The 23,761-nt window shown below is 43.7% G+C and overlaps 1 protein-coding gene across 35 annotated transcripts in view; it reads right to left on the bottom strand.

The window, feature by feature from the left end:
• The window catches only part of LOC115194257 (receptor-type tyrosine-protein phosphatase delta), a 393,126-nt gene that overhangs the window by 227,708 nt on the left and 141,657 nt on the right, over positions 1-23,761 (bottom strand). For all 35 annotated transcript variants that reach the window (XM_029753824.1, XM_029753815.1, XM_029753802.1 and 32 more), the window contains exon 5: positions 23,178-23,215. The gene's annotated coding sequence lies outside the window, so the exon portion shown is untranslated. The remainder of the gene's footprint in view (positions 1-23,177; positions 23,216-23,761) is intronic.

Genomic DNA, 23,761 nt, shown 5'->3' on the forward strand with positions numbered 1-23,761 from the left:
CCAATGGTCCCCTCATTGTCATCGCTCTTCTCTCCTCTCCACTCTTTCTCTCTGTGCAATTTTTCATGCACTCTCTTTTCCACTTCCCTCTGCTCACAGCTCCTTCTGACCCCTCTTGTCCTCGGTTCTCCTCCCATCCTCTCCTCCTATTTTGGAGGCACTACACTTACCACTCCTCCTCTTCTCTGCATTTCCTCAACTCCATTCCCCTCCATCCCTACCTCATCAGTTTTTCATATTTGTCCTTTCTTCTTTTCTATTCTCCCCACTTCATTTTTTATTCGGCTCCAGTCTCGCTCTTTCCGCCCCTTCAATCTCCCTTGCCATCATTACCCTTTTCCTCCCCATGTCCTCGTGTCTTCTCCTCCACTCTCCTCTCTTCTCCTCCACTCTCCTCTCTTCTCCTCCACTCTCCTCTCTTCTCCTCCACACTCCTCTCTTCTCCTCCACTCTCCTCTCTTCTCCTCCACTCTCCTCTCTTCTCCTCCACTCTCCTCTCTTCTCCTCCACTCTCCTCTCTTCTCCTCCACTCTCCTCTCTTCTCCTCCACTCTCCTCTCTTCTCCTCCACACTCCTCTCTTCTCCTCCACTCTCCTCTCTTCTCCTCCACTCTCCTCTCTTCTCCTCCACTCTCCTCTCTTCTCCTCCACTCTCCTCTCTTCTCCTCCACTCTCCTCTCTTCTCCTCCACACTCCTCTCTTCTCCTCCACACTCCTCTCTTCTCCTCCACTCTCCTCTCTTCTCCTCCACACTCCTCTCTTCTCCTCCACTCTCCTCTCTTCTCCTCCACTCTCCTCTCTTCTCCTCCACACTCCTCTCTTCTCCTCCACTCTCCTCTCTTCTCCTCCACTCTCCTCTCTTCTCCTCCACACTCCTCTCTTCTCCTCCACTCTCTTCTCTTCTCCTCCACTCTCCTCTCTTCTCCTCCACTCTCCTCTCTTCTCCTCCACACTCCTCTCTTCTCCTCCACTCTCCTCTCTTCTCCTCCACACTCCTCTCTTCTCCTCCACTCTCCTCTCTTCTCCTCCACACTCCTCTCTTCTCCTCCACACTCCTCTCTTCTCCTCCACTCTCCTCTCTTCTCCTCCCCATGTCCTCGTGTCTTCTCCTCCACTCTCCTCTCTTCTCCTCCACTCTCCTCTTTTCTCCTCCATTCTCCTCTCTTCTCCTCCACCCTCATCTCTTCTCCTACACTCTCCTTTCTTCTCCTCCACCCTCATCTCTTCCCCTCCACTCTCCTTTCTTCTCCTCCACCCTCATCTCTTCTCCTACACTCTCCTTTCTTCTCCTCCACCCTCATCTCTTCCCCTCCACTCTCCTTTCTTCTCCTCCACCCTCATCTCTTCTCCTCCACTCTCCTCTCTTCTCCCCCACCCTCCTCTCTTCTCCCCCACCCTCCTCTCATCTCCTCCACTCTCTTCTCCACCTTTCTTTCTCCTTCATTTCTCTTGCCACACTCCCATCCTCACCTACATTTGTCCCCAAAGCATGCCCTCTCTTCTCCTCTCCCGTGTTTGTGCCCTTTCGCTCCGTGCACATCTAATGTCTGTGGTGTAATCCACTGGCTAATCTGCCGACAGCCTGTGTGACAAGGAATTAGCTATGTGTCACTGCCTACCACACTGCCTCGCAGGGTCTCTGTGTGTGTGGGTGTGTGCATGTGTGTTGCTGTGCATCACACTTTGGCCCCATGCTGTCAGGATACACAGGCGTAAAATGTGCATCACCTCCTCTTAGAGTTCTGCTTGACCTATGACCTTTTAATTTTCCCACTATTTATCATAATCTCTCTCTCTCTCTCTCTCTCTCTCTCTCTCTCTCTCTCTCTCTCGGCACAATTTAACTAATAGAATAGTCCGAAAAATGCTAATTCCACCCATCTGAAACTCTACGCAGATTAAAGCAAATGCTTAAAGTATTTGAAACATTTAGAATAGTATTTGGACCAAGGTCTGCTCCCAACAAAGGGTGTGAATACATGGTTGTTATGTTGTTTTCACAGTCTCCCCTTGTACCTTGACCTATGTTTTTTGTTGTTGAATTTTTAGAGTGAAGTACATTGGAAAAAAGCTAAAGAAAACTGCAAGACTGAATTGGAGACAAAACCAGCAACAAACAAAGATAGGCTTTTGAAAAAAAACTCAACTTCAAAACACTCTCCTGCAACCCGCCTCACCAAATGTGGTGCCGGACCTATTTTCTCTCCATATCCCCGGATTTCTACCGCAAGCTCTGGACATTTACACCTGGATCTTGCAGCTAACTAGCTGCTATCCGAGTGACTATTGGCTAACGTCGATTCCGGTGAAAACACCAATTATCCCGGAGTTAGCCAGCTGAAGAGTTCCATCAGCCACTCCGGGGCTACAATCCCCTATCCGGACCTGTTTTACTGCCGATGAGGAGCCCCACCGGGCCTTCACGACTGGAATTCCGATGTTATCTGCCCGCGGGAGGTATTCAACTGGCCCCTCCATCGCGACGTATCCTGAACGCCCATCTGCTAACTGCGGCCCGCTAATCGTTAGCAGCCGATATGCTCAAGACAGCTATCTGAACAGGTCTATCGAACAATCGTCTTGGGCCACTATACCTAGAACAATTTTGACAATTGGATTGGTCCCCTCTACCACACGGAACCCACTAATCTACCGACGGAAACGCACGGGGTGGCTAAAAAAACAGACCTCCATCTTCTGCTAGCTTGCTACCCATGGCTCGGCTAGCTGTCTGAATCGCCGTGACCCCAACCAACCTCACTACTTACTGGACCCTTATGATCACTCGGCTAAGCATGCCTCTCCTTAATGTCAATATGCCTTGTCCATTGCTGTTCTGGTTAGTGTTTATTGGTTTATTTCACTGTAGAGCCTCTAGCCCTGCTCATTATACCTTATCCAACCCTTCAGTTCCACCACCCACACATGCGATGACATCACCTGGTTTCAATGATGTTTCTAGAGACAATATCTCTTTCATCATCACTCAATGCCTAGGTTTACCTCCACTGTATTCACATCCTACCATACCTTTGTCTGTACACTATACCTCAAATCTATTTTATCGCCCCCAGAAACCTGCTCCTTTTACTCTCTGTTCCGGACGTTAGACATCCAATTCTCATGGCTTTCAGCTGCACCCTTATACTCTTCCTCTGTTCCTCTGGCGATGTAGAGGTGAATCCAGGCCCTGCAGTGCCTAGCTCCACTCCTATTCCCCAGGCGCTCTCTTTTGATGACTTCTGTAATCGTAAAAACCTTGGTTTCATCCATGTTAACATTAGAAGCCTCCTCCCTAACTTTGTTTTATTCACTGCTTTAGCACACTCTGCCAACCCGGATGTCTTAGCCGTGTATGAATACTGGCTTAGGAAGACCACCAATAACTCTGAAATCTCCATCCCTAACTACAACATTTTCAGACAAGATAGAATGATAATCTACTGCAGAGAGAGCATGCAGAGTTCTGTCCTAGTATCCAGGTCTACACCCAAACAATTTGAACTTCTACTTTTAAAAATCCACCTCTCTAAAAACAAGTAACTCACCGTTGCCGCCTGCTATAGACCACCCTCTGCCCCCAGCTGTGCTCTGGATACCATATGTGAACTGATTGCCCCCCATCTATCTTCCGAGCTCGTGCTGCTAGGTGACCTAAACTGTGACATGCTTAACACCCCGGCCATCCTACAATCTAAGCTTGACGCCCTCAATCTCACACAAATTATCAATGAACCTACCAGGTACAACCCCAATGCCGTAAACACGGGCACCCTCATAGATTTCATCCTAACCAACTTGCCCTCTAAATACACCTCTGCTGTTTTCAACCAAGATCTCAGCGATCACTGCCTCATTGCCTGCATCCGTAATGGGTCAGCGGTCAAACAACCTCCACTCATCACTATCAAACGCTCCCTGAAACACTTCAGCGAGCAGGCCTTTCTAATCGACCTGGCCCGGGTATCCTGGAAGGATATCGACCTCATCCCATCAGTAGAGGATGCCTGGTTATTTTTTTTAAATGCCTTCCTCACCATCTTAAATAAGCATGCCCCATTCAAGAAATGTAGAACCAGGAACAGATATAGCCCTTGGTTCTCTCCAGACCTGACTGCCCTTAACCAACACAAAAACATCCTGTGGCGTTCTGCATTAGCATCGAACAGCCCCAGTGAAATGCACCTTTTTAGGGAAGTTAGAAACCAATATACACAGGCAGTTAGAAAAGCCAAGGCTAGCTTTTTCAAGCAGAAATTTGCTCCCTGCAACACAAACTCAAAAAAGTTATGGGACATTGTGAAGTCCATGGAGAATAAGAGCACCTCCTCCCAGCTGCCCACTCCACTGAGGATGGGAAACTCTGTCACCACCGATAAATCCACTATAATTGAGAATTTCAATAAGCATTTTTCTACGGCTGGCCATGCTTTCCACCTGGCTACCCCTACCCCGATCAACAGCACTACACCCCCACAGCTACTCGCTCAAGCCTTCCCCATTTCTCCTTCTCCCAAATCCAGTCAGCTGATGTTTTGAAAGAGCTGCAAAATCTGGACCCCCACAAATCAGCTGGGCTAGACAATCTAGTCCCTTTCTTTCTAAAATTATCTGACAAAATTGTTGCAACCCCTATTACTAGCCTGTTCAATCTCTCTTTCGTGTCGTCTGAGATTCCCAAAGATTGGAAAGCAGCTGCGGTCATCCCCCTCTTCAAAGGGGGGACACTCTTGACCCTAACTGCTACAGACCTATATCTATCCTACCCTGCCTTTCTAAGGTCTTCGAAAGCCAAGTTAACAAACAGATCACCGACCATTTCGAATCCCATCGTACCTTCTCCGCTATGCAATCTGGTTTCAGAGCTGGTCATGGGTGCACCTCAGCCACGCTCAAGGTCCTAAACAATATCTTAACCGCCATCAATAAGAAACAGGACTGTGCAGCTGTATTCATTGACCTGGCCAAGGCTTTCGACTCTGTCAATCACCACATCCTCATCGGCAGACTCAACAGCCTTGGTTTCTCAAATGATTGCCTCGACTGGTTCACCAACTACTTCTCCGTCAGAGTTCAGTGTGTCAAATCTGAGGGCCTGTTGTCTGGGCCTCTGGCAGTCTCTATGGGGGTGCCACAGGGTTCAATTCTTGGGCTGACTCTCTTCTCTGTATATATCAATGATGTCGCTCTTGCTGCTGGTGAGTCTCTAATCCACCTCTACGCAGACGACACCACTCTGTATACTTCTGGCCCTTCTTTGGAAACTGTGTTAACAACCCTCCAGACGAGCTTCAATGCCATACAACTCTCCTTCCGTGGCCTCCAACTGCTCTTAAATACAAGTAAAACTAAATGCATGCTCTTCAACCGATCGCTGCCTGCACCTGCCCGCCCGTCCAGCATCACTACTCTGGACAGTTCTGACTTAGAATATGTGGACAACTACAAATACCTAGGTGTCTGGTTAGACTGTAAACTCTCCTTCCAGACTCACGTAAACCATCTCCAATCCAAAGTTAAATCTAGAATTGGCTTCCTATTTCGCAACAAAGCATCCTTCACTCATGCTGCCAAACATACCCTCGTAAAACTGACCATCTTACCGATCGTCAACTTTGGCGATGTCATTTACAAAATAGCCTCCAACACCCTACTCAACAAATTGGATGCGGTCTATCACAGGGCCATCCGTTTTGTCACCAAAGCCCCATATACTACTCACCACTGCGACCTGTACGCTCTCGTTGGCTGGCCCTCGCTTCATACTCGTCGCCAAACCCACTGGCTCCAGGTCATCTACAAGACCCTGCTAGGTAAAGTCCCGCCTTATCTCTGCTCGCTGGTCACCATAGCTGCACCCACCCGTAGCACGCGCTCCAGCAGGTATATCTCACTGGTCACCCCCAAAGCCAATTCCTCCTTTGGCTGCCTCTCCTTCCAGTTCTCTGCTGCCAATGACTGGAACAAACTACAAAAATCTCTGAAACTGGAAACACTTATCTCCCTCACTAGCTTTAAGCACCAATTGTCAGAGCAGCTCACAGATCACTGCACCTGTACATAGCCCATCTATAAATAGCCAAAACAACTACCTCTTCCCCTACTGCATTTACTTATTTATTTATTTTGCTCCTTTGCACCCCAGTATTTCTACTTTGCACACTCATCTACTGTCAAATCTACCATTCCAGTGTTTTAATTGCTATATTGTATTTACTTCACCACCATGGCCTATGTATTGCCTTTACCTCCCTTATCTCACCTCATTTGCTCACATTGTATATAGACTTATTTTTCTACTGTATTATTGACTGTATGTTTGTTTTACTCCATGTGTAACTCTGTGTTGTTATATGTGTCGAACTGCTTTGCTTTATCTTGGCCAGGTCGCAGTTGTAAATGAGAACTTGTTCTCAACTTGCCTACCTGGTTAAACAAAGGTGAAATATTATATATATTTTTTTAAATGTGCAGGGCTGTTTGATTGGGCATTTAATTTGGTGGTATATTTAATTAACTTTATAAGGTAGTTGAAGGTAATTGTGTTTGGTTGTTGCGTTTGAGTGTGTGTGTGTGTGTGTGTGTGTGTGTGTGTGTGTGTGTGTGTGTGTGTGTGTGTGTGTGTGTGTGTGTGTGTGTGTGTGTGTGTGTGTGTGTGTAATGTGAGAAAGAGAGAGTGTGTGTCAGTGGAGGCTCCTCAGAGGAAGAAGGGGAGGACCATCCTCCTCATTGAATTTCATATCATTTTTAGATAAAACTATACTAAAAATATTCACATCACCAAATAATTTATTAAAACACACTGTTTTGCAATGAAGGTCTATAGTAGCCTCAGCAGCACTCTGTAGGGTAGCACCATGGTGTAGCTGGAGGACAACTAGTTTCCATCCTCCTCTGGGTACATTGACTTCAATACAAAACCTAGGAGGCTCATGGTTCTCACTCCCTTCCATAGACTTACACAGTAATTATGACAACTTCCAGAGGAAGTCTTCCAACCTATCAGAGCTCTTGCAGCATGAACTGGCATGTTGTCCACCCAATCAAAGGATCAGAGAATGAATCTAGTACTGAAAGCATAATTTAAAGCTAGCTAATACTGCAGTGCATAAAATGTGGTGAGTAGTTGACACAAAGAGAGAGAAAGAGAACAGTTGAACAGTTTTGAACAAATCATTTTTTTCAAAAATTAAGGAGAAACAAGAAAGAGAGATATAGCTATATTTCCTTGTATTTTTTTTCCCTTTCAATTTCACTTACTTAGCTAGTGAATGCAGCGAGCTGGTTTAGCCTACTCAAACACCCGGCTCAGATAAAGGGATGCTAATTTAACTAGCTGGCTATGGTTATCCAACACGGCAACTCTTCCATGTCAATGTAAGCTTTTGGTTTTATTAATTTATTGCCCGCCGGTGTAACTGCTAAACTTCTTGCTGACTGTACTCTGTACTGCATGATTGTAGCGGGTATACTTAAGCAATAAGGCACGGGGGGTGTGGTATATGGCCAATATACCACAGCTAAGGGCTGTTCTAATACAAGACACAACGCGGAGTGCCTGGATACAGCCCTTATCGGTGTTATATTGGCCATGTACCATAAACCCACGAGGTGCCTTATTGCTATTATAAACTGGTTACCAACGTAATTAGAGCAGTAAAAATACATGTTTTGTCATACACGTGGTTTACGGTCTGATATACCACGGCTGTCAGCCAATAAGCATTCAGTGCTCAAAACACCCAGTTTATAATAATGCGTTAATTCTAGTAGCTATGTTGACTTTGACATTACTAATGTCGTTAGCTAATATGGTGACAACGATGTAAGCTGTGTTTTGCAGTTAGCGGTTATGATATAAAGGTTTGTTTGGAAAGTTTTTTTTTTGCCTGGTCACAGACAGCTCATGTGTTGTACACTGAAGTCCACAAGGGAAGGGAAAAGTTGAGAGGAGGGGAGCATATAGATGCGAGTGTCACAGGATCCAACGAGAGTGGCGCCCCTCCTCGGTCGGGCGGCGCTCGGCGGTCGTCGTCGCCGGCCTATTAGCTGCCACCGATCGTTGTTTCTGTGTCGTTTAGTTTTGTCTGTCTGTTCCGCACCTGTTTTGTGTATGTCATTAGTGGGGACTTATTTAATGTGTGTTTTCAGTTGGGATTTTGTGCGGGATTGTTTATTGTCCACGTTGTGTTAGCGACAATTATACGGGAAGGATTTACCGGGCTGCGCTCCTTGCCTTTGTATTATATTTTGTGTTTTATGGGAAAGTGTTTCTCCCAGGCGAACTTTGTATAGCGCCCTGTGCTTTTGGGCGTTTGTGTGTGTTCGTTTTTATTAAAAGACACTCACCTCCAGCACCTCTGTCTCCTGCATTTGATTCCGCCTATCCGCCAGTCCAAATCAGACGTGACAGCGAGAAGGAATTATACAATGAGCAAAATGTTCATACTCTTTGTATGTGGCTGCTGTGAAAGGGAACTGTGTTTGCGTGTGATCAGGGGTGTATTCATTCTGCCGATTCTGTTGAAAAACATTTCTTAAATGGAAGCAAACGGAATGAAACGGGGATAAACATACCTGAATTTGTCCAATTTGCAACTGTTGGACTAATTATTACACCCTAGATCAGATAGATGCAGGCAAGAGTGTGCAAGGTGGTATTGAATGTGTCACTTTGTCAGCTTGACTAAACATTTTTTTATCTCAACCTGTGCACCTACGTTGTAAACTATCATTCGTAGGCTAGGTTGTAGCAACCTCATGATCTGTATAGGGAACATTTGAGTATAATGTAGTAGCTTAAACCTATCGATGTTACATTGAGCTGGGTGAATGGAATATGAATGACAGTCATCCAATATGCTGTAATAGAAATAAGGCCATGCTCATAAAAATGGTTATCGTCCTCCCTCATCTTAAACGGCACCAACCACCACTGGTGAGTGTGTATGGGTTTGTGTCTGCGTGTGTGTACCAACACACAATCTCCTCCCTCATCTTAATCGCCGGCTCAGCTCCGTTTCGCCAAAACCCCCTGACAAGCGCTCAATCACACCTAATACCAGTCCCTTCTCTCTTTCATCCCCTCTGCTTCTATCCTCTCCATCCCCTCTCTCCTTTTCTTTAACAAGCCCCAGACCCGGACCTCCATCTCTCCTCGTGATCCCGTTATTGTGCTTGACCCCATCAGATGTGTGTGTGAACGTGTGAACCTGTATGTCTGTGTGTGTGTGTGCGAGGCAGATCTGTCGGCTAGCCACACAGATTATCCAGACAGCGGTCGGACACAATGGACTCCCGGTTTGAAGTGGAAGAGATTGCCTGATCCCCTGTAGCTGATAAGCTCCGCCCCCAGTGCTGGGCTTTAGGATATGAGAAGGTCCGAAGCAGGAAGGAAGGGAAGAAGGGTCAGTCTCCTCGCTATAGTGATCGTTAATCACTCTGGCTAGCTTTTTCAAAGGGGATATGGGAGATAGAGAAAAGGAGGGGTGTGTTCGGTTGGAATTGAACCGGGCCAGCTAGAGTGATTGATTGATAATGTAGATTGCCAGACTTGATTGATTCGTTGAGCCGCCCTCGTGTAAAAAATACTTAGTGTGTTCTAGAAAGACTTATAAGCCTTCATGACACGCAAAGCGATCTTTATAATGAATTATGGCTGTACATGTATTCATGATACAATACGAAACAGGTGTGGTATAATAGTGAAACTACTCCTAAGGTCTTTGAGAGCTTATATCCTGAATGCATTACATGCAAAGCATTTCCTTGGTAGCTGTCACCATTCATTCTTTAAAAGTCTATGATAACTGAACTGTTTTGGAGAATACATCTATTCCAACAGTTTGTCTTTTTCCATTAAACCATCCTTCAAACTTCCCAATGTGTTTGCCACCACAGGGAGGACACCTCTACCAGCCAAATGGGAGACATAATAACATGATCCTTCATTCATTTCTCCATATAAAAGACAAGAGACAGACTCTTATGAAACACAGCTTGCTAAAGTGCTGTCAGTGTCTTGATTTAGATGATTCACTCGTCCGTAGCCTCCGAACCACGTTGCCGGTGCCAGCTGTTGTTTGACAGATACTGTAGGATTCTTCCTGCACTGTACAAAGATACAGCTGGGAAGTTTTAGAGGCTGGACAAGCAGCTCATAATGGGGCTCTGTTATATCCACGCTGGTATTTGAAGGTACCTGGGGTAAAACAGAATCACTTGGGATATTTCTGTGAAAGTGCATGTTTGAAATGTTTCTGGGCACAAACTCAAATGCTTTACTGCAATGTGTGAAGACAACTATTTCTTTACCTAACTGTCATATACCACATTTGAACAATTACAGCCTAATATAGCTAATTGTGTTACCTTGTGTTATTATCTATAACTACACCACTCATTTACTAGGTATACTGTATAAGGCATTGATTAACATTACTTTATAGGCACACTACTCAATAAAAAAATCACAAACTACATTCTCGCCAATGACAAGTTAATAGAACATTGTTGTTAAAGGAACATTGCAGATTTCACAAGAGGCCCATTGACTCGACTGCAATAAGACTCTGTAGTAACTTCACAGGCTGAGTGTGTGGTGTATACTTTGTGTGAGAGGTTCAGGTCCACTTTGACACACACACACACACGCACACACACTGAACGAGAGACCTCTCGGTTCCCGGGGCAAAAACCCTGTGCTATCCCGGAGCACGAGTACAGGACATTGCATGGCTGCTTCCTACCATTCTATGACAGATGCCGGGGGCTCACATTGTCATCGTCCATGTGGGGACATTAGGACATTAGGAGGGCTAGCTCGGAACTGCTGAAAACTGATTTTATAGCACTGATTCTAGCTCTGAACGTTTCCAAAAAGCGGCAAATTATTTCAGGCCCGGTACCACTGTGGGAGATTCAGCAGGCTACTGGCATTACATCTGGCTGAAAGATTACATTAGTATTCAGACCTTTTGCTATGAGACTCGATTGATCATCCTTGATCATCCTTGAGAAGTTTCTACAACTTGATTGGAGTCCGCCTGTGGTAAATTCAATTGATTGGAAATGATTTGGAAAGGCACACACCTGTCTAGATAAGGTTCCACAGTTGGCAGTGCATGTCACAGCAAAAACCAAGCCATGAGGATGAAGGAATTGTCCGTAGAGCTCCGAGACAGGATTGTGTCGATGCACAGATCTGGGGAAGGGTTCCAAAACATTTATGCAGCATTGAAGGTCCCCAAGAACACAGTGGCCTCCATCATTCTTAAAAGGAAGAAGTTTGGAACCACCAAGACATTTCCTAGAGCTGGCCGCCCAGCCAAACTGAGCACTCTGACAGAGTTCCAAAGTTCCTCTGTGGAGATGGGAGAACCTTCCAGAAGGACAACCATCTCTGCAGCACTCCACCAATCAGGCCTTTATGGTAGAGTGGCCAGACGGAAGCCACTCCTCAGTAAAAGGCACGACAGCCCACTTGGAGTTTACCAAAAGGCACTTAAATGACTCTGAATGTCAAGCATCACGTCTGGAGGAAACCTGGCACCATCCCTACGGTGAAACATGGTGGTGGCAGCATCATGCTGTGGGAATGTTTTTCAGCAGCAGGGACTGGGAGACTAGTCAGGATCGAGGGAAAGATGAACGGAGCAAAGTACAGATAGATCCTTGATGAAAACCTGCTTCAGAGCGCTCAGGACCTCAGACTGAGGTGAAGGTTCACCTTCCAACAGGACAACGACCCTAAGCACACAGCCAAGACAACGCAGAAGTGGCTTTGGGACAAGTCTTTAAATGTCCTTGAGTGGCCCAATCCGGACTTTAACCCGATCGAACATCCTTGGAGAGACCTGAAAATAGCTGTGCAGTGACTCTCCCCATCCAACGTGACAGAGCTTGAGAGGATCTGCAGAGACGAATGGGAGAAACTCCCCAAATACAGGTGTGCCAAACTTGTAGCGTCATACCCAAGAACACTCAAGGCTGTAATCACTGCCAAAGGTTCTTCAACAAAGTACTGAGTAGAGGGTCTGAATACTTATGTAAATGTGATATTTCAGTTTTAGATGTTTTATAAAATAAGCAAAAATCTCTAAAAACCTGTTTTTGCTTTGTCATTATGGGATATTGTATGTAGATTGATGAGGAAAAATACAATTTAATCGATTTTAGAATAAGGTTGTAATGTAACAAAATGTGGAAAAAGTCAAGGGTTCTGAATACTTTCCGAACACACTGTATACTATGAAACATAGATAAATAATTTGAAAGAATGATAGTAAAAAGCTTTGGAGCACCTTAAATGAAATCATGGGCAAAAAGGAAAACTCACTGCCATCATTCATTGAATCAGATTCATCACAAAACCCACTGATATTGTATAAGGGACATTTTTATGTTTGTGCCTTTCTTATACCCAATGTCTCTGTTCGATTCATGTGCTGTTCTATAAACCAATTTCTGTGTTCATGCAAGTGACTGACTGTACAAAGCCTCACTATCAGTAGCTGCAATTCGTCAGTATGCCCAGATCTTGTTTTGAGAACGAACAAAAGATATCTCAGTTTCAAGGTCTCAGCTTAGAGAGAAAGAAGCCTCGTGAGGTATTGGTCTGTCACATGTTATGAACCAGTAATGGTCTGTCACATGGATGAAACAAAACGGTAATGATTAATTCATTATGCTAAATCATGCAAGTATAACTTGTCTGTGTATAGCCGTATATAAGACAACTGCTGGGTCTGCCCAGGCAGAGCTCCTGATTGACATGTGTACTATGGTGCATTGAGTTGGCTGGAACCTCTCCAGCGCAATGACAATAAACAATGGTTCATTTAAGATTGACTTCGAGTGTCCCTGTGTAAGAATTTCCACAACAATTGCCAACTACTTTCATTATTTTTTTCATTGGCAATATTAGCAAACATAGGCATGACATGGCAGCAATAGGGATGCACGATATATCGGTAAGCATATCGGAATTGGCTGATATTAGCTAAAAATGCCAGCAATGTTATCGGCCCGATGTCGAGTTTAACACCGATGTGCAAAACCGATGTCAAAGCTGACGCGCATACCTATATAACGTAGGTAGATAATGTATTGACGCCATTAAATGCCAACAAAATACATTTTAGGTCAGTGTGTGTGTGTGTGTGTGTGTGTGTGTGTGTGTGTGTGTGTGTGTGTGTGTGTGTGTGTGTGTGTGTGTGTGTGTGTGTGTGTGTGTGTGTGTGTGTGTGTGATTCCACTATTTAACTGTACTAGAATGCTTAAAAGGCTGCAACATTTTTTTATATTGGTTATCGGTATCGGTATCAAGTTTTTTGTCAAGGAAAATATCAGATATCGGTATCGGTCAAAAATGTCGTCTCGGTGCATCCCTAGCCAGCAACAAACGCCAAACCTATACATCCAAGTATAACTGACCAAATTATGAACGACAAGCATTGTAATTTGGAATTCTGTAAAATGAGGTTGGAAGAGGTGATTTTTATTGTTGTTGTCTATCAACAATGACAAGCCACCTGGGTCTGACAACTTGGATGGACAATTACGGAGGATGACAGCGGACGATATTGCCACTACTATTTGCCATCTCTTCAATCTAAGCTTATAAAAAAGTATGTGCACTCAGGCTTGGAGGGAAGCAAAAGTAATTCCGCTCCCCAAGAATAGTAAAGCACCATTTACTGGCTCAAATAGCTGACCAATCAGCTTGTTACCAACCCTTTGTAAACTTTTTGAAAAAATTGTGTTTGACCAGATACAGGGAAGGGCACTCAACATAAACAGCTCTGACACAAATTACGGATGATTGGCTAAGAGAAATTTATAATAAAAAGATTGTGGGAGCTTTTTGTTAGACTTCAGTGCGGCTTTTGACATTATTGATCATTTTATGCTGATGGAAAAATGTATATGTTATGGCTTTACACCCCCTGCTATATTGTGGATTGGGAGTTACCTGTCTAACAGAACACAGAAGGTGTTATTTAATGGCCTCTCCAACATAATCCAAGTAGAATCAGACATTCCGCAGGGCAGCTGTCTAGGCCCCTTACTTTTTTCAATCTTTACCAATGACCTGCCACTAGCTCTGAGTAAATGCTGTGTGTCTATGTACGCAGATGACTCAACACTACACACGTCAGCTACTATAACGAGTGAAATCACTAAACAAAGAGCTGAAATCAGTTTCAGAATGAGTGGCCAGAAATAAGTTAGTCTGAAATATTTAAAAAACTAAAAGCATTGTATTTTGGACAAATCATTCACTAAACCCTAAACCTCAACTAAATATTGTAATGAATAATTTGGAAATTGAGCAAGTTGAGGAGACTAAACTGCTTGGAGTAACCCTGGAATGTAAACAGTAGCTAAGATGGGAAGAGGTCTGTCCATAATAAAGCACTGCTCTTCCATCTTAACAACAATATCAACAAGGCTGGACCTACAGGCCATAGTTTTGTTGCACCTAGGCTACTGCCCAGTCGCATGGTCAGGTGCCACAAAGAGGGACATGGGAAATGTACAACTGGCCCAGAACAGGGCAGCACGGCTGACCATTAAATGTACACGTACAGCAAACATTAATAGTATGCATGTCAGTCTCTCCTTGCTCAAAGTAGAGAAGATATTGACTTCATCACTACTTGTATTTGTGAGAGGTATTGACATGTTGAATGCACCGAGCTGTCTGTTTTTAAACTACTAGCACACAGCTCAGACACCCATGCATACCCCACAAGACTTGCCACCAGAGGTCTCTTCACAGTCCCCAAGTCCAGAACAGACTATGGGAGGTGCACAGTACTACATAGAGCCATGACGACATTGAACTCTATTCCACATCAAGTAACTCCCACAAGCAGTAAAATCTGATTTAAAAAACAGATACAAATACTCCATATGGAACAGCGAGGACTGTGAAGAGTCACACACACACAGGTACAAACACAAATAACATACACACTACACACATACATACACCTGCATTGTGTGTTGTAGTAGAGTAGTGGCCAGAGGACACACACTTAATGTATTGTGAAATCTGTTGTAAAATGTATTTTAATGTTTAAATATTGTATTATGATGTATATTACTACCTTCATTTTTGCTGGACACCATGAAGAGTAGCTGCTACCTTCAAATACACACACACCGAATCACCCACCAAACCACCACCATCCACACACACACACACACACACACACACACACACACACACACACACACACACACACACACACACACACACACACACACACACACACACACACACACACCACCGTGAGAAGCAGGAGTAAGAGTTACTGCAGTTTTATTGATATATCTTAGTTATACGCCTCAAAAGAATTTACTGCTTTCAGCTCAACCAGCAGCAGCCACATCCACAGCAGAGTAGTGAGTTGGGCAATCACTCCTAATGGCATAAGCTATCTCGAATAAAGATAGAGGGGACATACAATCTGTCTCGGAGCCACCTTGTCCAATGAGATGGAGGTGAAGATGGAGATGACAGTTATATGGTTGTTTTCCTACTATATTGATAAGCTCCTTTGATGATTGACAGGTGGACCATAAAGAGTCGTTCACGTGAACAGAGTTGGATGTTGGATGACGCCATCCCATTGCTGTATAAATACCCTAGCTCTTACTTGTTAAGCACTGACAGTCAAACGCTTTCCTCAAATTCAGTTGAAAGAAGGTTGCTCCATTGTTGTCCAACCCACAATCAGGGCCCTTATTCAGAAAGTGTTTCAAAGTATGAATATGGGACCGGACCAGACACTCTTCCAAGAATGAGACTTCACTGATCCCAACAGTATTTCATTACAAATTAACAGTCTAGCATAAATCCTCTCCAATCATAAACCATCCAATAAACAAGATGCTACTCTTGAGACTTACAGAGGTGTGATTAGTGCCAATAAGTCAAACGAATCCACATGCAGTTCGTGACAACATGAAGTACAGCACGTAACACCCAGCCATGTTAAGGCTAATTACGAGGTAAAGTCGGAGAACCGATGACGAGCTTCAAACTTCTGAGTAGATCATCATAATTAAAACATAAATTGGAGCCATTGAGAGGCATGCAGTAAAGACCAGCCCTAAGCTAGGGGTATTGATTTCCCTGCATACTTCGAAACAATTGCTCTGATTTGTGCACAGTAAAGTATAAATCAATAGCAAACAAGCCACACAACCTCTCCAAACAATGGCCAGTGAATTACAATTAGACAATTCTGCTCTGGTTTGAGGGAGTCGGGCACATTTGAGATATGCAGACCGTGTCCTAAATGGGACTTTTTTCCCTACATAGTGCCCTACTTTTGACTGGTCAAAAGAAGTGCCCTATAGGAAACAGGGTTCCATTTGGGATGAAAACGCAGAGTCTAACATGGAGGAAGAGTGTATTCAACATTCAATCTGTGAGAATTCCATTTAAAAAAGGTGAATTAATTCATGCTTCATTGATTTGGTTAAATAGCTTTGGGTCCATTGAGAGGAGTAGTTTTGAAATTACAAGTAAGAGCAAGACTGGAATGGAGACAATAGTCAAATAAAAATGCACAAACGGATTTGTGTTTCAAGTTAGTTTGTTAATGATCATGACCCAAATGATAGTTCATCTCAGACACTGGCATTTCTACAGAGTACACACTTTTTTATAGTTATATTTACACAAACTATTTATCTGTATATCCATTTGTCTGTTTGTCTCTCTCTTTCTCTCTCTCTCTCTCTCTGTTTCTTTCTGTGTATCTATGAGTGTGAGTGAACAGCAATGATAGGGGCTCAACAGCATAATGAAGTGACCTAACGTACATGCCCTAAGGGAGATGAGGACATTGCTGTGTCTGTTGTCGAGGACTGTAATGGGCCCACAACTGCTAATACATAGAAACCCTAACCCAGAAACTGAGTTATGTAATTTCACAAGTGTGCTTCTCTCAATGCTGTTACACAACCCTTGTCGGTGCAGCAGTATGGGCATAAGCCTATACTATAACAATGTTCACATTACATTTGTGCAGAAGTGGATTAAAAAACAACATTACAACACAGCAACACCATATACAGTGCAATATGTGTCCATAGCCCCGTGTCGCTGCTCTATTGGGCCGACATAGCGTGACAAACAGAAAAAGGAACAACAGCTATCATCCGTCAGCCATGTGTTACAGCTGAGATAGTATTAGCTAAAATGGCCGCCGGCAGCAACCCATACTGCAAGTCACACCTGAACCCCACTGCTCAGTTGGACTAAGTTGTGCTTCCATCTTAGAGTAGAGTAGTGTGACAGAAGAGAACCAACAGAAAAGGGATGGTATCGTGCCAAGGTGGATTTGGTAAAACTTTACAAAGTTTTAACAAAATTAGGTACCCTTTACAAAGGCTGTTACCATTGACTTGATCACAAAGATGCTTCACTGGATTGATAAAGATGAAATAAATACAGAAACTAACACAAATTAAAATGAATGGATTCAAAACTGTTAAACTTTGCAAGTTTTATTACCATTCAATCATCTCAGGCACATTATACTATTAATACGAGTCCCATCTCTAAAGACATACCTGAGCTAATAACACCTCAAAGTGTTTATTAATATGTTATTACACATCAATAAGCATGTAATAACACATGAATAAGTATGTAATAACTCAATAACAACCCATATGGTGTGTGATATTGCATTATACACTGACTGATGTGTCACATGTACCTAATGTAGCCTTTAATCCATGGGCAGAGCGATCCCTGATTTCTAGGGATGTCTCCCCTCCCTCTTCCAGACTAATTCACATGCCCGATGTGTCGTCCTTCAGTACAGCCCTGCCAACCGCGCATCTGGGGAAAGTGAGAGTTCAGCCAACACTGGCACTGAGGCGAGCCATAGAGTGATAGAGAGAGAGAGGGAGAGAGAGAGGGGGAGAGAGAGGGGGAGAGAGAGACAGAGAGAATTGTGGAGAGCGATGTGGATGGGGGAGAGGATGGACAGAGAGAGAGAGAATGGAGAGAGAGATGGGGAGGGAGGGAGGGAGTGAGGGTGAGTGAGATAGATAGAGAGAGATGTGGACTGGGAGAGAATGGACAGAGAGAGAGAATGGTGAGAGAGGGAGAGAGAGGGAGTGTTATGGGTTTCCCTCAAAGCACCTTTCATCTGCCTTCATATCACATCGCCCCTGCCTGAGACGCACATCTACACACATACACAACACACACACACACACAACGCACACAGTACATACACATGTGTACTCACACACACACACACACACACACACACACACACACACACACACACACACACACACACACACACACACACACACACACACACACACACACACACACACAGTATTTGCATACACATACACACATTCCTCCCAAGGCATGCACACAAACTGACATGAACACATGTGGACACACCATTGGATGACACACATGATACACACACTCCCATACGCAAGTTTTATATCACACAATCAGGCACATACAGTATTTATCAAGAGTATTATATTCACAATACAGACTGACACAGCTACACCAACTCTTTCATACACACACGCACGGCTGACTAGCCCGCCGTCTGGTCCACACATTACTGCGATGAATGAGTCTCCAACCTGATTCAACATTTCCTCCATTTTATAAATCCAAAATAGAGGAAGGACAAAAAGCAGGAGGCCAAAGCAGAAAAGGGAATGGTAAACAGGTGCATAGAGGAAACTCACACAAATACACACACACACACAGACACACACACACACACACACACACACGGCTGCACGAAACGAGGGGAAAGGCTAGCGGCGGAGAACAGACAAAAGGAATTAAAAGTGAAACACTAACATGAGCTGACGTGTCCACGGCAGATTACTAATTATGCCTCGACTACCTCAGCCTGTTTCAACATCTTCTCACTACAGCAAGATAGTACCACACAGAGGAAGAATATACAGTTAAAGTCGGAAGTTTACATACACCTTAGCCAAAAACATTTAAACTCAGTTTTTCACAATTCCTGACATTTAATCAGAGTAAAGATTCCCTGTCTTAGGTCAGTTAGGATCACCACTTTATTTTAAGAATGTGAAATGTCAGAATAACGGTAGAGCGATGATTTATTTCAGCTTTTATTTCTTTCATCACATTCCCACTGGGTCAGAAGTTTACATACACTCAATTAGTATTTGTAGCATTGCCTTTAAATTGTTTAACTTGGGTCAAACGTTTTGGGTAGCCTTCCACAAGCTTCCCACAATAAGTTGGGTGAATTTTGCCCCATTCCTCCTGACAGAGCTGGTGTAACTGAGTCAGGTTTGTAGGCCTCCTTGCTCGCACACGCTTTTCCAGTTCTGCCCCCAAATTTCTTTGGGATTGAGGTCAGGGCTTTGGGATGGGCACTCCAATACCTTGACTTTGTTGTCCTTAAGCCATTTTGCCACAACTTTGGAAGTATGCTTGGGGTCATTGTCCATTTGGAAGACACATTTGTGACCAAGTTTTAACTTCCTGACTGATGTCTTGAGATGTTGCTTCAATATATCCACATAATTGTCCCTCCACATGATGCCATCTATTTTGTGAAGGGCACCAGTCCCTCCTGAAGCAAAGCACCCCCACAACATGATGCTGCCACCCCCGTGATTCACGGTTGTGATGGTGTTCTTCGGCTTGCAAGCCTCCCCCTTTTTCCTCCAAACATAACAATGGTCATTATGGCCAAACAGTTCTATTTCTGTTTCATCAGACCAGAGGACATTTCTCCAAAAAGTACGATCTTTGTCCCCATGTGCAGTTGCAAACCGCAGTCTGGCTTTTTTATGGCGGTTTTGGAGCAGTGGCTTCTTCCTCGCTGAGCAGCCTTTCAGGTTATGTCGATATAGGACTTGTTTTACTGTGGATATAGATAATTTTGTACCTGTTTCCTCCAGCATCTTCACAAGGTCCTTTGCTGTTGTTCTGAGATTGATTTGCACTTTTCACACTAAAGTATGTTCATCTGGGGTGGCAGGGTAGCCTGGGGTGGCAGGGTAGCCTTGTGGATAGAGCGTTGGGCTAGCAATCAAAAGGTTGCAAAAAAAAAGATATAGATGTACTATTGTAAAGTGGTTGTTCCACTGGATATCATAAGGTGAATGCACCAATTTGTAAGTTGCTCTGGATAAGAGCGTCTGCTAAATGACGTAAATCATCTAAATCATCTCTAGGAGACAGAATGCGTCTCCTTCCTGAGCGGTAGGACAGCTGCGTGGTCCCATGGTGTTTATACTTGGGTACATTTGCTTGTACAGATGAACGTGGTACCTTCAGGCGTTTGGAAATTGCTCCCAAGGATGAGCCAGACTTGTGGAGGTCTACCATTTTTTTCCGAGGTTTTGGCTTATTTCTTTTGATTTTCCCATGATGTCAAGCAAAGAGGCACTGAGTTTGAAGGTAGGCTTTGAAATACATCCACAGGTACACCTCCAATTGACTCAAATGATGTCAATTAGCCTATCAGAAGCTTCTAAAGCCATGAAATCATTTTCTGGAATTTTCCAAGCTGTTTAAAGGCACAGTCAACTTAGTGTATGTAAACTTCTGACCCACTGGAATTTTGATACAGTGAAATAATTTGTCTGTAAACAATTGTTGGGAAAAATGACTTGTGTCATGCACAAAGTAGATGTCCTAACCGACTTGCCAAAACTATAGTTTGTTAACAAGAAATTTGTGGATTGGTTGAAAAACGAGTTTTAATGACTCCAACCTAAGTGTATGTAAACTTCTGAATTCAACTGTAAATAGGTTAAGGGAGTTCAATACCTTACTTAGCCTATACAGTTTCCCGAGATATATGTTCCATTTCAGTAAAATGACACAATTGAACATTTTGCAAAGAGTAACATTTTTAATGCTTATTAACACTTTAGGTTCTGTGTGGTTCAGTTAGTAGAGCATGACGCTTGCAATGCTTGATACCCATTGAGGGACCTGTACTTAAAAGTACGAAAATGTACGGACGGTAAGTTGGTGGTTGTAGATATCCCTCTAGTGGTGTGGGGGCTGTGCTTTGGCAAAGTGGGTGGGGTTATATCCTGCCTGTTTGGCCCTGTCCGGGGGTATCATCGGATGGGGCCACAGTGTCTTCTGATCCCTCCTGTCTCAGCCTCCAGTATTTATGCTGCAGTAGTTTATGTGTCGGGGGGCTAGGGTCAGTCTGTTACATCTGGAGTATTCTCTTGTCTTATCCGGTGTCCTGTGTGAATGTAAATATGCTCTCTCTAATTCTCTCTTTCTCTCTTTCTTTCTTTCTCTCGGAGGACCTGAGCCCTAGGACCATGCCTCAGGACTACCTGGCATGATGACTCCTTGCTGTCCCCAGTCCACCTGGCCATGCTGCTGCTCCAGTTTCAACTGTTCTGCCTGCGGCTACGGAACCCTGACCTGTTCACCGGACGTGCTTGTTGCACCCTCGACAATTACTATGATTATTATTATTTGACCATGCTGGTCATTTACGAACATTTTAACATCTTGACCATGTTCTGTTATAATATCCACCCGGCACAGCCAGAAGAGGACTGGCCACCCCTCATAGCCTGGTTCCTCTCTAGGTTTCTTCCTAGGTTTTTGGCCTTTCTCAGGAGTTTTTCCTAGGGAGTTTTTCCCAGCCACCGTGCTTCTTTCACATGCATTGCTTGCTGTTTGGGGTTTTAGGCTGGGTTTCTGTACAGCACTTTGAGATTTCAGCTGATGTACGAAGGGCTATATAAATACATTTGATTTGATTTGATTTGACTCACTACTGTAAGTCGCTCTGGATAAGAGTGTCTGCTAAAATGTAAAATAATTTATCTTAAGTGAACCTTGATGTAAAGAGTTGTTGTTATTCTACGTGTAATAATGACTTATAAAACTGTCTGTATGAATTGTCTTAATATCCTAAAATGAGATATATCTTGGATATCATTTTGAAGAGAGAATTCTGTAAGATCAATAAAAGCAAGGCTATGGGCTGATATTCAACAGTAAAATGGCAACACTTTTTTTGCGGCTAATAACTTTAATTCTCACTGAAGCACCGGTTCTAATGTTACTGTTGAATCTTTCACAGAGGTTCAATGGACTCCTCAGCTCAGTGGGTTAATCACCACAGTAAGGTGTTTGACTACCATTCGACATCAACAAAAAAACAATAATTCATGGATTGTCTGACTGACAGAATGTCATATTTAAAGAGGGTTTTCATAAAAAAAATAACATAAAATTCACCATCTGAAACCAAACAACGCAATATTGCGGTGTAGCAGTAGTCAAAAATGAACTGGCACATTCAAAGGCCAAATACTTATGGCCACAGGTTCCCTCAATTTGTGTAAAGTTAATACACACATACACACAAACAAAAGCACCCTCACACACGTGTCATTAAGTGCATCCATGTTATTAATGAAAGGGCCGAAGGCCCATTCCGCAGCCGTGCCAGTCTTCTGCGCGTTCCCACAATGCATTGCTCAGCTGCTAACAGGGACGATGGGCGAGGGAGACGGCCGCAGCGCCATTTATCACTGTCAGACGCGGCTGAGCGCAAGTTCTTATTGGCTGGGCAGAACTCAGCGACTGCTAAAGCGGCATGCTGATCTCTTGCACAATGACAATTAAACAGAATTGAAAAAAGAGCAGTGGGCTTTCTCTCTCTATTTTTCTGTTTCTTTCTCTCACTCTCTACCCTCTAAGATTTCCATTATGCCTGTGCCAGCACAAATGCAGTCCACAGACAATTCAAGTGAAGAAATAAATGCAGCTACTGTAAAATAGCACAATATGCCTCTATTGTAAAAAAAATAACATAACTGCTGGGATATGATGGAGGTTGAAAATGTGTCCAACCAACATACAACAGTGTTACTTTCACTGGAGCACAGCATGTGATGTCATATACACACACACAGACACACACACGCACACACGCACACACACACGCGCACACACGCGCACACACACACACACACACACACACACACACACAAACACACACACACACACACACACACACACACACACATAGAGGTGCTGTCCAGTCCTCACTCACTCACTCACACCATTTTTGTCCATCACAAATTGCATCTGAGATCACTTCCACACAAACGTGACAAAACACAAAAGCCTACCTTTCAGCACCCAAGCAACTGTCCCAATGATTCAAGAGCTGCAAGACAAAAGACAAGACACATTTGATTACAAATAATTCAAACTCTATTGTACAAATGGGAATATGAAACTTGGTTAGGTAGAATGAAATGTTGTCTCATGACTCAATGTATACATGTGAACTTACACGACTTCTCAATCATAATCAACAAAACACATTGTGAATCGTACTGAACCTCAGCAGTGAGAATTGAGTTCCAACTAAATCCAACACTTGTGTTCATTGCTTTGTACAGAGTAAAGGGCAAATAATTTATTACGAGCAGATTACACTTGGAAGGCATATGTGTCTGCACTTACGCCTCCTAATTCCGCCATGCTAAAAACTTCCCACGGCAATATTCAATCACTGCTCCGATGTGGATTATCTCCCATCTATTTCACAATTTTATTTTAGTGGCTGCTTAATTAAAATCAAAAGGTCAGAGATTGTGGCTCGGGAGCATTGCAAGATTGTGTGCATTTACTGGTACTCAAGGTCTCCTAGATGAATCTGCGGTTCACTTGCGGTCAGAGAAACAAAATGAGTTCTACTTCTGATAAA

Source organism: Salmo trutta, chromosome 5 (genome assembly GCF_901001165.1).
Source record: "Salmo trutta chromosome 5, fSalTru1.1, whole genome shotgun sequence".
In the NCBI taxonomy this organism is placed as follows: Eukaryota; Metazoa; Chordata; class Actinopteri; order Salmoniformes; family Salmonidae; genus Salmo; species Salmo trutta.